Here is a 14,235-nt window from a genome sequence, read left to right as displayed (position 1 = left end):
AGTGGCATTACTGCACAACAGTCAATGGTCAAACCTTCCACCGAATCGCAAATGTACTATAACCCATTTAGTTTTGGTGAAATTCTTTGTGCAACTTTTTAGGATGATTTGTAATTATAATATGTATATAAGTTAATTATACATTTCTTTAAAAATATACTCTTCACTTTTGTCTGGCCTCACACAACTTTAGGAATGTGGGACTGGTTGACCATTACTGTTAGCGTCCCTGTAGCTGATGGTGACTGTATGTTTGGGACTCTTGGCTTTTCACAATGACAAATACCTCCAACTTATACTGCATGCAAACACATATTTGAATTTCTGCATTTAAAAAATGATTTTCCTTTATTCTTGGGCTTTATGTTTGGTTCCAGTGCCAAAGAGCTAGAATTTCTCTTTAGCACCTGTGCTGTTTTGCTTACTTAGTACAATTTCTGAACTGGAGTACTCAATACCTCTATGCTGAACAGAAGCAAGGGAGGGAGGGGAGCCTGTCCAGGTACGGTGTCTATAATGCCACAGGACATGACTGTCTTTAGAGAGAAAAACTGGACATACCCCATCATTAAAGAATTTCAAAGTTGAATTAACAAACGGGGTTGGTAAGTTTTGGTACCAGAGTAGAAATGCTTCACAGAATCTGTGTCAAATGCAGGAGGTAACAATTAAAGCAACAGTAATTTCCCAACTTCTGTGAATTGAGCAATAAATGGAGTCTAGTGGACAGGCTACATCCCAAACCTACATTTTGTTATTAGTAAAAAATTCAGACCACCTTGTTTTGATTTATACTTTTCTTCTTATGCATAAAATAATTTTTAGGCATTAAAAAGTCTTGCACATTACTATTGTGTGCAAAACACATAATTATGTTTTCTTCTGTTTGCATGACTTTAATGGTTTTACAGTGCATTTTACTCTCTCTGCTTCCATATTTTTCAAGTTGTTATTAAATTACTGGAGAATGCAGGTGGAAACTGATCTCTGACAAAAGTGAGGGAGTATGGAGGCCTACCAACATGCTGACAACAGTCTGTAGTGAACTGCACACAGCTGAAAAGGCAAGCATGGTTGAATATGGTATTTAGTGAAACGAACAATAAGAACAATGGCTTGGTGTACCATATACAGCCATTCCATTTAAAACAGGTACTACAGTGATGCAGAAATCCTGATTTGATTATGTCCTGAAATCAAAGGATACTTCATACTTTGAGGACAAGATCCTAACTCACAATCTTGCAATAATTAGCTGCTGTATAAGTGACTATAGTGTTGGTGATGAACTTTCCCATCACTTTAGGTTAAGGAAAATGCTGAGGTATATAATCACTCTGAAAATTGCATCACATCCCATTTTCAAAGGAAAACTTCAGGGAGATCATGTATGCTGAAAATCAGAGACTTGGTGACACTTGTAATTCCTTCTCCTCTCCAAGCTCTGAGGCTTCTGTGTGGCTGATGAGGAGGGAAGCTTTGCTTCAGGGTCTGACAGTGATCAACACTTCCAAGCCAAAGTTAGGAATGCCACTTCTGCCATGTGTAAGGTTGGCGCTCAGATTTTGTGCTTTGTTTACAGGAACATGACATGAAGGAACATCTAGAGAATTAACTTTCCCATTCTTAGTGCCACACACACAGAAGAAATCCAGCCAGCAGAGGAAACAGATTGCCTAGCAGAAACCAGAGGGTGACCACCAGGCTAGAGGAATGGGAACAGAGATCCAGTGGAAGAGCTTGGGTCAGGTTCACAGCTGGAGGATCTGTTTCTGGCGGACATTGCTCACAGAAGTCCCAGCATATGGACAGAGCAGGTTTCCATCATGAATCCAGCCATTCATCTGAGTACGGACAGGGAGGACCTGCCGAGCCCGACTACACACATATGAGGTATCTTGAACCCAAACCTTCAGACCTTGGGGAGAACAAGAAACCTGATAACATCCACTCCCCCAGTCTGGGTAACTCAGCCTCCTCTCACATTTTTCCATGACAGATGCCGATTTCTGAATTAGACAAACTGAATGAGGTCCATATTTTTCAGCACCATAGTTTTTTAAAATTTCTGGTTGATTCAATATTCTACAATCTGAGCTGTGCTGAAATTCACCACTTAGATGCCAACTGAATTCCTGACTGAAAGGGCAATAGTCAGCGATTTCTACTGAACCACCATAATAAGGCAAGTCTTCTGCAGGTATTCCACTGAGTTCATCAAAATACTGGTACTCTGGTGGTGAAGGTTTAAGGAACTTCTGTAGACCACACACCGCCACTGCTCTCTGGTCCTGTCTGCACGTTAACTGCAGTGGGTTACCTCTGAGCGTGTCACAGTAAGGGCTCAACACCTGCCTCTTTTGTCTCTGCTGATCAATCCAGAATTTACAGCTCTTCATGACAAAGTCACAGCCCATTCCTCGGCCCCAGTCTAACTTCTCAGCCATGCTGTAATTCGCTTCATACAGCCAGTGTCCTCCATTAACGCCAGTGTGATTCGAGAGAGGACTCGGTTCTGGGTGTGAGAACCAGTCATTGCTTCATTCTCTAATAGCCGTTTTTCCCAATGGTTTAGTTCAGTGCCCATACCACCTTGGTTTTCAAGCTCCATTCCTTCCAGAACTGGACAATTAAAGTGTTTTTGTGCTTCATCGACAACACGAGGTATACTAGGAGATACACGGTATGACGAATTATCCTATTATCTGGAACATTCCATAATCGCTCCATTTTTCGAACTACTATATCACTTCACTGATATAATCCAAGACTGGAATTAAAAGGGGGGAGGCCATCTGCAAACTTTGAAGTCAGAGGATTTCCACTTTGATCATGATAGAATGCAAACAGTCCAGCAGAGAAACCCAGGGCATGAATAATCTCATGTTTCACTGTGGACAGCATCCCAATAAATTCCTGACGCTGGGTGGAGATCATATTTGGACACAGGTTAGCATATCCTGCTATTGGCCTGTCCATTTTTGCTTCTTGCTGACAATAGGCTGCGTAAGAGATGATGTTTTCATGGCTGCATCTCTCTGTGGCCAGAGCGCCAACATAAAGAACAAAGTCTGCATCCTGGACACCGTCTTGGTCCAGCACACCCACCGCTCCGTGGGGCCACTTCCCCCCTCGGCAGACCCTGCATTGCTGGAGATGCTCCTCGGGCACTATAACTGGGACGCATTTTGTGTGTGCTGCACATTCCCCAGTACAGTACCTATGAGGGTCATTTTCTTTCCGTAGGTATTGGTTTGTTGCACATTGTCTGCTTAGCAAGATAGTGCCAGCTGGTCTACGAACTTGAAAAGTCTTCTCTAAATAAGAAATGGCTTGTGGGAAAAGTTTGTTCTTTACAAGATACTTTTTCTCAGGGAGCAACTCTTCAATACTTTTATCATACACAGTTTTGATTCTTAAATGCTCATTAACATCTCTTTTGACAACATGATTTGTCTTAAGATGAACCATATTTATGACCTCGGAGTCAGAAGGAACGTGGTGGCAACAAGGAGGCGAACTGCTCAGGGCGACGGAAACAGACGCGGCGCTTCGACTTGCTTGATATTAAAATTGTCCTTTCCTGAGGAAATGTCAAGAAACTTCAGGAAAATAATCTATCTTGGATAGGTCCAGTGTAGGAGTGTCAGGGAGTTTGAGAACCTGTGGCAAGGCAGAGTTTCATCATCCTCGGAAAGCTGCGGAAGAGCTGACGTCACCTTTTGTGTACAGGTGACCACAGCAGAATGTGACAGGGCACAACACAGCTGGTGGAGGTTCCCAGCACATTGTTCAGGAGGAATCACAACTTCGTACTTCAGGTAATAGTTCCCAGCTGTGGATACAAGATAGTTGCCTTCAGGTATTTTAATAAAAATAGCTGAGGATCTATACCAGAAAAGTAAGTCAGATCCCTACAGGGGGTCTTGGCATGATAGCAATGTTAAAGTGCCCAAGTTGGGGCTGAGAACTACAGGACTAGAGGAAGTTGATTCCTTCAAGGTGAGGACACTCATCTGGCTTAGAGACACACAGCTCACCTGGTACTGAGCAGGAAGGATCTGCGTGCCTCCAGGCTCCTCCCTGTGACAATGCAATGATGACAGTAGTGAAATGTGAAGCTTTTCTAGTTCTTTTGCTTATGCTCACTGGTGATGTGCACCACAACACACCTAGGTTCACGCATCACACCTGGGCCTCCAATTCAATGAGTCATTATGACTCTCTGCTATCAGCTGGCCAGGCAAATGTGGATTTCAGGGGGCCCTTGGTTGGCTCATTCATTGGCCTCTATCTTTTGGGAGAAGAAAAGATCCCCACTGTGTCTCATGGTATGAATTTGTACCATGGTGCCTGGGTTTCCCTTCTACCTTTACTCCCAGTTATGCTGACATCTGGGGACACATGAGTGTTGAGAAAGGAATCTGATAGAGTGACACTCCTTTCTTCCAGGATAGAGACACTCTTCAGCTTTCATAATTTTCCCTGCCTCCATGTGCTGACCCACACCCTGGACCAACCTTTCAGGCAGAGAATCTGAACATTTCCTTGTTATCTCTTTCTTCTCTTTGCCAGCTTTCTACCTTTCCTGACAGCAATACTTCCCTTTGTAGACTCCCTCTCCCCTGTTCCATGCTCTAAGTGAATTGGGATGCAGGCAAGAAGGACAGGGTCCAGCTGGTCCTCACTACATTCTGGTGGACTGGCCTGAGTTATCCTTCCAGTTGCCAGCCACTTGGGTGACTCCTAACTTCCATCCCTCATTACTTCTTTCATTCCTGCTCTCTCCCTTTCTTTCTTCTTTCCACAAATATAAAGAGGACATGTTGCTAAGTATTCAAGAGAGGATGGTGTACACAATGCAGCTCTGGTGAGGGTAGCAGACCAAGGCTGATAGTGACAGTAAGGAGGCCCAGGAGGGTACTGGTCCACACATGGGTCTAGAGAAATTGTAGCCAAAACTGAGGCCTAAAGGGTGAATTGAGGGAAGGTGAGGAATGTTCCAGGTATAGGAAATAGGAAATAAATGGCAGCATGTGAATTCAGAAATTTAAAATACTGTGGGCTGATTGGAACTTACTGAGATACTAAGCGTGACTGGGGAGTTGAGCAGGGATTTTGGTATGAGGGTTTGCAGGACATGTCGGGGAGTTTGGGGATAACCATGAGGACAGGTGGATGAATTTTAGGCAGTCAAGAGAGCTTAGCCTATGGAAGGTTCAGTCTGGCTGCTGAGGAATGTGCATCAGCACCTACCACATAGTGCTCATCCTGCCACTAGGACCACCTGGCCTTGGTTCTGACTTCTTTGTGTTGCTCTTAGATCAAAATCAATTGCTGACTCCATGGCCAGGGGCTGGGTCTTGGCTTTGCTCTCTGCAGACCACCTCCCTGGGCTCAGTCTTTCTCACTGTCATTTCCTGTTACTATGTTCTATGTAGCCAGGCACTTTCTCTATGAAGCCTCACTCTGCAGGGCCCACAATCAGTTGGCCTTGCTCTGTCAAGGTAAAGCTTTCCCTCTCTTACTTTTCTGTGCCGTGCAGACCTGGACGGTGAGTCACAGCATTGTTCTGGCTGATTTAACAGATGGAGCAACGCTCACACACAAGCCCAACCTTCTTTCTTTGCTGCCCTGTGTTTCGGTGCAGAGACTTACACATACTGATGGATAAAGAAAATATGATACAACATGATATTAGAAACACACATAAATGGAATATTATTTTAGCTGTAAAGAAGGATGGAAAATGAATGGAAGTGGGAATCATTATGTTGAATGAAGTAAGCCAGACTAAGAAAGACAAATACCACATGTTCTTTCCCATATATGGAATCTATACCTAAAGGAATAAATGAATGACATGAGCATAAAATGAGGGGACAGAAGCAAATCTCCTGCATTCCAGGACCATCCGGTAAGCTCTTGTCTCCCACCTTTCTTCTAAGATATGACAGGAGTTCCTTAGCTCTTAGTCTTAGGGCAACTCTTAAATATCTTGAAGCAGCTTCCTAGAAGCTTTAATGGTGGAGAGCACATAGATAATTTCCTACCTTGCAAATCTCGGAACACCTGAGACTTGGTAGAATCCCAAAGTCCTTTGTAACTTTCCCCCAAAGGGAGGAGTATAGAGGGTCCATTTCATCCTTCTCTGTCATGTCAATAGCAAGTGCAATCTTCAGCAGATTTTTTTAACTGGGCCAGATTTCTAAATTCTGAATGATTACACATATGTCACTGTAAATCAGGGGTACACAGTAGAAAACAGTTATAATTCCTGGTCTACTTACATTGTGATTGCCACAATGATTCTCACTGTCATCATTTATTAAGAAATGGAGAGCTAGAAGTGACATCATGAATTAATACAAGTCATATATTTTATGGGTTAGGGAGGATATGACAAAAGTGGCTCAGACTGGAAACCCATTCAGAGTTCACCATTGACTTGTTATTTGATCATAGGCAAATTTCTCAAACCTTAAAGTAGGAATACTCAAAGTCCATGCTGACTCCCTGGCTGATTTGAATAGAGTTTCTTCATGCAGAAGCTGTGTGGCTCTGAGTAAGCGACTTCACATCTCTGAACTTAGCTGTCTCATCTGTAGAATGGGCATATTCATGCCACTCCATAGATGAACTGAGACAAATGCACATAAGTGCTTGGCATGAAAACTGTACAGAGAAAGCATTCAGTAAGCTCCAAGTAGCTAATGCCAAATCTTGGGTTTTGAATGTGCCCTACAGGTCCATGTGTTCAAGGCTGTATCACAGGACATGGTAGACTCTTCTGTGAATGGTTTTGCTTCACTACAAGTTCCCACCATGTTGTGGGACCTTTTTGTAGAACCCCCAAGCAATGGGGTGCTCAACTGTGGGCTGGAGCCTCCAAAACAAGTCTTTTCTCCTTGTAAATTAATTATCTCAGATATTTTGCTATAGCAACATAAATCCTACTGACACTGGGGTGATTGCTGGGTATGCCTTGAGACTGTGCCTGGTCCCTGGGAGGTGAGCACCTGAATTCATCTGAACCTAGATGCTGGGCTGACCTAGTATGAGTGTGCATCTCACTGGTCCAGGCTGTGCTGGTGCTTCTGCACTGCTCAGAAACTTGCCTGTGAGTTACCACCGAGACCCCCATGCCCTCACTGAGCTTTGATGGGGTAGACCGCTCCTCTGAGTGAATTATTAGACTTACCTGAGACAAGCACATTTACCTGCAGGTCAGAAACATGACAGCCTCCAATGCAGTCACTTGTAGAGTAACCTGAAGGTGATCTAATATAGATTTAGCATCCCAGGGGCAGGAAGCCTGGAAGCCTCATGCTGACCCGGCATGCAGTCACCCGGAGGTCTGTTCTTGTTTTCCCAGGTGTGGCAAGGGCTTGTTTCTCCCTAGAGTGGGGGAGGTAGCAGAGGACCCTGGTGAACTATGTAACTTCCAGGGGTCTCAGTTTCCTTGGCTAAGAAATAAGCGATCATGTTCAACTAGGGTCTTTTGAAGAAGATGATTTTCTGAATGTTGTGGAGCAGGATTTTGGAAATAAATACAAAAGAGTAAAAATAGTATTTTGAGCCATTACAACATTCTTGTGAAGCTGTGTGGCTTATGGTAACTTAAAAAGAGTGTTCTGAAGGGTCGTCTCATTTCATAAAAGCCCATCTCCTTGGTTTATTGTTGCAGTGCCTCCACAGAGAATGTCATCCAAGGTGGTAAGTTCTTGCCCTGGGAAGTCTGAGTCACTTGACTAGGTGCAGCAGCAGGAGGGAGGGCTGGACTTGGAGAATGTCCAGTGGGATTACCATATTCAACTCCCCAGCACAGTGTTGTCACTGGGGTGGGATCAGGTGGTAATATGTCACCTCCAGAGATGGGTGATGAGAAAGGTCTCTACCTTCTTTTGTTGCTAATCTGCATTCAAGGATTCCAGGAGGTGAGGAAGACATGTGTGGCTGCCTTTGTCGGGAGAGACCAGGGTCAGGGACACTGAGCTGTGTAAGGGACTGCTTCACATGTGTGTAGTTTAAAACTCCAGGCTACAATTGTGCAGTGAATCATCTCATGTAAATGTGTGCATGTATATGCATGTGCGTATTTTGATCACTGAGTTACTCTACAAACGTGATATTCAAATCTGGTAAGTATTATTTCTACATTCAAAAACAATCTGAAATCACTTTAGCTATGTCTTATTTGAATTAAGAAGATTTAAATATTAGATAACAAAATGACTCACCCATATAGTCTATTCAATACTGTATCATTCACAAATGATATATGCTTTGTCATTTGAAATCAATAAATATCTATGACCAAATTATAAAGTGGTGCCTGAGGCGCTATGTGGACAACCAGGATCAAGAATTCAGAATGAGAATTTTTCATGCTCACCATCCCTGGTCATAAAGGAAATGCAAATCAAAACCATACTAAGATTCCACCTCACCCCTGTTAAAATGGCTATCATCAAGAACATAACCAACAACAAATGTTGGCAAGGATATGGGGAAAAAGGACCCCTCATACACTGCTTGTGGGAATGTAAGCTAGTACAAACACTTCTGAAAACAATATGGAGGATTATTAAAAAAATTAAACATAGATCTGCCATATGATCCAGCAATCCCACTTCTAGGCATATACCCAAAGGAATGCGACTGAGGTTACTCCAGAGGCACCTGCACACCCATGTTTATTGCAGCACTATTCACAATAGCCAAGTTATGGAAACAGCCAAGATGCCCCATCACTGACGAATGGATTAAGATGTGGTATTTATACACAATGAAATTTTACTCAGCCACAAAGAAGAATGAAATTTTGTCATTTGCAAGTAAACATATGGAACTAAAGACAATCATCTTAAATGAAGCTAGCCAGGCTCAAAAAGCCAAAAATCATATGTTCTCCCTCATGCAGATTATAGACCCAAAACAAATGCAGTAATATTATTGTACATGGGTCACAAACTAAGGAGAGAACATACATGGGAGAAATAGGGAAAGGAAAGGAAACCTAAAACTTGAATGTGGTTGATGTGCTCATTGTAGAGGAGTGAATAAGGTAATCTTAAACTGGCATAGGTCACTATGGGAAGGTGACTGGGAAGTAGTGAAGAGATCTGTTAGAAATGAACCAATGTGGGTTGCAATATTCAAGTGCATGGAAGCAAGGCTATGACTCTCTCTGTATAGCTATCTTTATCCAAAACTAGAAAAAACACTATGTCTTTCTTATTATCTCTTATGTTTTCTCTTCAACAAAATCGAAGAAGAGGGCAGAACAGATTCTTCCTGGAAGCAGGGGGTTGGGGAGCTTATGGAGTGAGGAGGGGAGGTGGCACAATGTATATACATGTAAGTAAGTGTAAAAATGATAAAATAAAAGGAGAACTCAGGTGATTGATTCCTAGTTCAGTGCTCTTTCCACACCACTGTGCTGCTGTCAGAGAGGACATTTTATTAATTGAGCTCCTATAGGTCCCCCTTTGTCTAAAACTCTGTGACTGAGCATAAGAGGGCAGTGGGCAGCAGTGTGCAATGCTGTCAGAGGCAGATGCTCTGTGCAGAGTCTCAGGATCCAAGTGGACTCTTTACAGCTTCTCCAGTCTTTGTTCTTTTAGTTCTGATGCCTCCCATGGTAGTGGGCAGGTAAACTCCTTGGTAACTAGTGAACTGTGTGATCCTGTGAAAACTTGTAGGTTACTGTGCTCCATTTTGAAATGGCATAAGAGAGGAATGCTAATAAGGCCTTTTCCCACTTTCTGACTGGCGATAGAAGAGAAGAGGAAGAGGTGTGGCAACTCTGGAGTGTGGCGGACAAAGACAAGGATTTGGAATTCTGGTTGTGACAAGGATATGCCTACAGTCACAGGGAAACTCCTGGGGTTTTCTGGTGATCCCTTCTTCAGCCTATGGGTCAGAAAGAATGACAGCAGGGTACTGAAGAAGACCCATATTTGAGGCTTGGATTAATTAACTTATTCATGTGACTCACATTTATTTTTTTTGGATGGTCACTAAAGTTATAAATACTCATATTTTTAAATACCAGGCCCTGTACTTGAGGGTCAAAGTCTAATGGGAGTAATATGCATGTAAATAGGTAAGAGGAGTCAAAATGACAAATCCTGTAACAGAGATAGCAATTGATTCTGCCAGGCAGGTGTGTGGGCAAAGGGACAGGAAAGTGAAGAGTGGAGGTGACATTGAGCTAGTTTGAGTGTGGGAAAGAGGCAGCTGTTCTTCCTAATTACTGTACCATCACAGGAGAGGTTGATGATACTTAGAAGAAAGAGGGACTGGGGGTGGGGAAGATACAAAGATTTGCTGAGTATAACATTGATATTGGACTAAGCCAAGTCCCTTTGCCTCTGATGGGCTTCCCAGAGCACCAGACCCCCACCAGGAATACCACAACCCCTTCTGGGGTCTGACAGTTAATCTTATCCAAAGAAGAGGCTTGCAAACTCCTGGTTTCCGGGCATGTGTTCCCAGTTTCCTGACCAAGTGTTGAAACTGTCTCAGAGCCAGGACAGGGCAAGTAAATCCCCAAGAAGAAGTTCTGGTGTTGAGGTCAGCTGGAAGGAAGGAATCACTGCTTTCTATTTGTATGCTCACTTATGATGTATCAAGGCTCTGGGAAGGCAGCCAAGGCAGTACAAGTAAGTGTGAACCATGACTGGAAGAACCCACAATCCTGCTTTGAGTCCCTGCAATTCTGCCTCCTGGCCTGGCCACCCAGGGTGCTCAGCTGTGGTCACAACTCCAGAGCAAGAGCTGCAGGAAGCATGCTGACTCTACTCTTATCTGCAGCTTTGAGTTTTGGTGCAGCTGGGTTCTGCTCCCAGATAAGAAAGATGCACCCTGAAGCTGTAATAAACACCTTGAATGATTCAGTTTGAACTGAATTTATTTCCAGTGAATGGTTAATCTGTGCAGGACAGAGATGAATGAGACAGTACAGTTAGTGCTGAAAAATTCAGGCTAGAAGTGTAGGTAATCTTGCAGCAATTCCAGCAGCTTCAAAAAGCAAGGACATCATTTCCAGACATTGGCGGTGGCCGTCCACCCTCTGGTGGTGTTTGTGGTGTTGATGAGCTGAACACCTGGTCAAGGTTGTTTCTTGGTTGGAAAAATAAACATCACTTTTGAGATCCATATTGTCTTAGGACCACACCAGGACTTTCTAAGGATGAAAATCAATCCTCTATTTTCACATATATGGAAACAGATAACATGGAGATGAGAAATTTGCCCAATATTCCACAGGAACAGAACAAGAACCTGAATCCTGTCCTTGGGGCTCATTCAAGTCTCTGCGCACTTCTAGCCAGCTCATCTGCACACCTCGTGGGGACACTTTTCATAGGATAAAGTAAAGAACAGATCGCCTCTAAAGTGACCACTGAGCACTCCCTGGAGATCCCCTCTGCCACACCCATTCTCCCATCTTCCCTTTACATGTGCCTGTGATAAGCCTGCACACTCAGGCAGCAAGGCTGTGGGTGCCTCTTCTCTACTGTGTCTGACTGAGGGATACAAACACATCTTCAGAGAAGTTCCACAGTACAGCAAGAAAACATTTTCCACCATGTAGACGCTGAGTCCACTTTAAAATATTAAACTGCACAGTGTAAGTGTAGTGCAGGGCCGTGTGCAAATCCCTGGTGGCTGCTCCTCCACTCTGCCATGTTTCTTTTCAGGCTCTCACCTGACAATGACAAGGAGGAAGGCTGTGGGTTGGGCCCTCTCATCACCTCTCTTGGTGGGGAGTCCTCTCTAGGATCACTGTGGACATGTGACTCTGCAGCCACAGGCTGACAAGCTGTGTTGGTTCCTGGGAAAGCTTGCCAGCTCCCTCCTTTAAGTGTGAGGAGAATGAGGCACAAAGCAAGGCTGCTGGCTAATGGCTCTTGTTCAGTGGAAGAGTTACAGCGGGGCTGCAGCTCCTTGTGCTACAGACTTTGACCCCCAACCCCTTCGGGTCACATTTCAGGGGAGCAGATGTCTTGGGCTTGGAGTATGGTGCTTCTGGCTGTGAATGCATCTTCATGCTCCAAGGCAGGAGTTTTGTTGTGTTTCGCTCAGGAGCAGAGGCAGAGCCCGGGTCAGAACCCTTCCCAGACAAGCATTTGCACCAGGAATGAAGCAAGTACTCTACCTTCCAAAGAGAAGAGGGGGCTCTGTAGAGATGCCTGTGTCTCCACTCTGCACATTCCAGAACCCTTTCTGATTATAATTATAAAATTAACAAAACAAAGCAAAATAAAAGCAGGAGTGAGTTTAGGAGAAGATGGAGACAGGTCAGAGGCATAACACCAACACTTCATTGGAAATTGAGGTGGGAATCGAGATAGGAAACCCAAAGCAGGTTCAGTGAATTCATAAGCAACCCGATTCAGTCAGGTGATAGAAATATGGAAATGAGATCTTGTATAAAATTACCTGTTACCCTAGAAAAACTTAAAAAGTGGTCTCTTACATGTCAGTATATTTGCCTAGATTTTCTGTAGTCTTCACTGTAACATACATCAAGTAACGTTCATTACTCTTGAGGTGACTGACTCAAATGCATGGTGTAACATCAACTTTGAGCAGGATCCAGAGAAAAACCAAAGAATGAGAGGTGTTAAGGGTTTGGGAGTCTTCACGCCCAGGGTCTTATACTGCTTCAAGCGTTCAGAATGCACTCTTTAGAAATAAAAGAAGGAACACTTGATTAGGCACACCAAGAGTCCTGTTAATGAATTGCTTTCCATGGGCCAATTTAATTAATATTATAATTTTCATTTTTCTTCCAACCCCAAAATGGAAGTGCTTAAGCCTTATTACATATTCTTATGATTATAACCTAGGAATGAATGTTTGAAAACAATAGAAGTCTATTTAAATGTGACCTATTGGTATTGCTATTGAGGAAGCTGTGGAAAAAGGGATAAGGCTTATTATGGTCTGGGTGAGTGAGTAGGAAGAGGTTAATGTTGGGTTTGATGTGAATGATGTCATTACATTTAAGCAGGGCTGTCGATTGGCTGCATTTCTATCTCTCAAGAAATAAGGTTTGGAGCTTAGTTTCTACTCTATCCCCAGGTCTGAGTAGGTAATACATACTACTATAATAAGGAAATAAGGACACGGGGAAAGGAAGTGGAATTACACAACCTTGAAACTCCTTAAGAAAAGAAATGGTGAGGTACGGAGGATTTCAAGAAAATTTTTTCATCAGATCTTTACTTTTGGGGTTAGAGTCATTGAACAAATATTTTTTGAGCATCTATGGTCAGCCACACATTCTTTTAAACCTTAGGGATGCTTCAAGATCTCTGCCTTTCAGAAGATTACATTTTAGTTTCCAGTTGTTTCATCCTGTGGACTCTCATTTTCTTCCTCACTTACGGATGGTATACAACATCTATTCCAGGGATCAGAGCAAATGTCACCCTTTTCTTTACCAGAATAGCAGAAAAAGAGTCTGCATTTCCCATGCTGCATGAGACAGATAGTATTTCTAATTCCAGGTGGAATATCTCCTGCAGATTCAACAGAATAGGGTTGATATTTAATTCATACAATGCAGAGATCAAGTAATAACCCCAGCCCACAGCCCAACTCTAAGAGTTTACACAATATTCTTACTAAGCTAAGTGTCTTGGGACAAGTCTGAATTTCACTGAACTTTGGCTTCTTACCTTTGAAGCAGAAAAAATATGTCTCCCAATGCTAATAGGAGGATCAACAGCATGTTCTGTGTAAGATCACCTGGCCCACAATAGGTCCTAAGAAAATGCTAATCATGACATCAGGGTTCTCCAGACTCCTGGAGATAAATGTACTTTGAGGGAGACCCAGAATGGAATAATGGGAGGTGAGTCTTGGTATTCAGGAAAATTATAAACAGTTCTGATTCTCAGCTTGTGGCACAATTTTTAGTTTTATTCCTACAATGGAAAACTTGTGGGTTGTAAGTCCAACACAACCACCTAAAGCTCCCATAAGGAAAGTACTTGGGAAAAGACATGGTTAAAAAAAGATCTTACTTATGTCAGATCTACAAATGATACATATCATGATGGGGAAAAGTGTAAGGGAGAGTAATAAAGATGGTTAATCTTACTAAAGTACAGCATTTTCACAGCTGAGATACTACTGTGAGACCGTTGGGGTGATGACTAGGTACTGTATAATGTAGGCTAGGATTGTGAAACAGGTCCTGTTGGGAAGGGGGTATAG

The 14,235-nt window shown here is 43.1% G+C and overlaps 1 pseudogene; it reads right to left on the bottom strand.

The window, feature by feature from the left end:
• Window positions 1–1,261: 1,261 nt before the first annotated feature.
• LOC141416295 (leishmanolysin-like peptidase pseudogene) lies at window positions 1,262–11,759 on the bottom strand (annotated as a pseudogene).
• Window positions 11,760–14,235: the final 2,476 nt, after the last annotated feature.

This window comes from Castor canadensis, chromosome 14 (genome assembly GCF_047511655.1).
Source record: "Castor canadensis chromosome 14, mCasCan1.hap1v2, whole genome shotgun sequence".
In the NCBI taxonomy this organism is placed as follows: domain Eukaryota; kingdom Metazoa; phylum Chordata; class Mammalia; order Rodentia; family Castoridae; genus Castor; species Castor canadensis.
This window is presented reverse-complemented; position numbering and strand designations above follow the sequence as displayed.